Genomic DNA, 1,096 nt, shown 5'->3' with positions numbered 1-1,096 from the left:
TGTCGAGTCGCTCCTCTAATCAGGCCTCAGGTGGCTATTTAAATGTCACGTCACGCACTTGAACTTGAGAAACGACGTCATATCCGCTAAGCTCTACCTCATTACATACGCCTTGTTATCGTTTTACTTTTTTTAAAATTTGTAATTAATAATGTTTATTGTAATATATTTAATGTAACGTTTTATTTATACAGCGTCCTTATTTAATTTTATATATTAAAACATATCCATTTTTTTATGTAATTTATTTTATTTTTACTACACTTTGGTCATTACGGAAGCAATAACATAGACAGTAAGAGCAATAATAATAAAATAAAACCATCTCGAGATTAAAGTTTAAAGAAAAAAAGTCGAGATTAAATGTTGAGAATAAACTCGTTAAATTACGAATTTGTTCTCATAATCTAACGACTTTTTTCTCGTAATTTAACGAGTTTATTCTCAACATTTTATCTCGACTTTTTTCTTGAAATATAACGATTTTTTTCTCCTAATTTAACGAGTTTATTCTCAACATTTTATCTCGACTTTTTTCTTGAAATGTAACGATTTTTTTCTCGTAATTTAAGGACTTTATTCTCAACATTTTATCTCGTCTTTTTTTCTCGAAATTTAACGACATTTTTTCTCATAATTGAACGAATTTGTTCTCATAATCTAACGACTTTTTCTCGTAATTTAATTACTTTACTCTCAAAATTTTATCTCGATTTTTTCTTGAAATTTAACGAGTTTTTTCTCGTAATTTAATGATTTTATTCTCAACATTTTATTTCGACTTTTTTCTCGAAATTTAACAACTTTAATCTCGAGATGGTTTTATTTTTTTATTATTGCTTGGCCCTAATCCTCTTCCATAGGGGTTATAATTTTAACATTTAATAATAATGAGATATTAGGCTATAAGCAGTATTGTTAATTTATTTTTTTTAAGGCGAGACACCCCATGTGAATAGGGTAAAAAAAATTTAACCAATAGATATCGCCATACTTCCCCATCTGATTGATTACATTAAAAATTGCAAAAAAAAATTTGTATTACAAATTTTCTAAAATGTTATGTTTAAATATGCAAATGAGGCGTTATCTAATT

The sequence above is a fragment of the Chanodichthys erythropterus genome, chromosome 19 (genome assembly GCF_024489055.1).
Source record: "Chanodichthys erythropterus isolate Z2021 chromosome 19, ASM2448905v1, whole genome shotgun sequence".
NCBI classification, from domain to species: Eukaryota; Metazoa; Chordata; class Actinopteri; order Cypriniformes; family Xenocyprididae; genus Chanodichthys; species Chanodichthys erythropterus.
Note: the sequence above shows the minus strand (reverse complement) of the source record.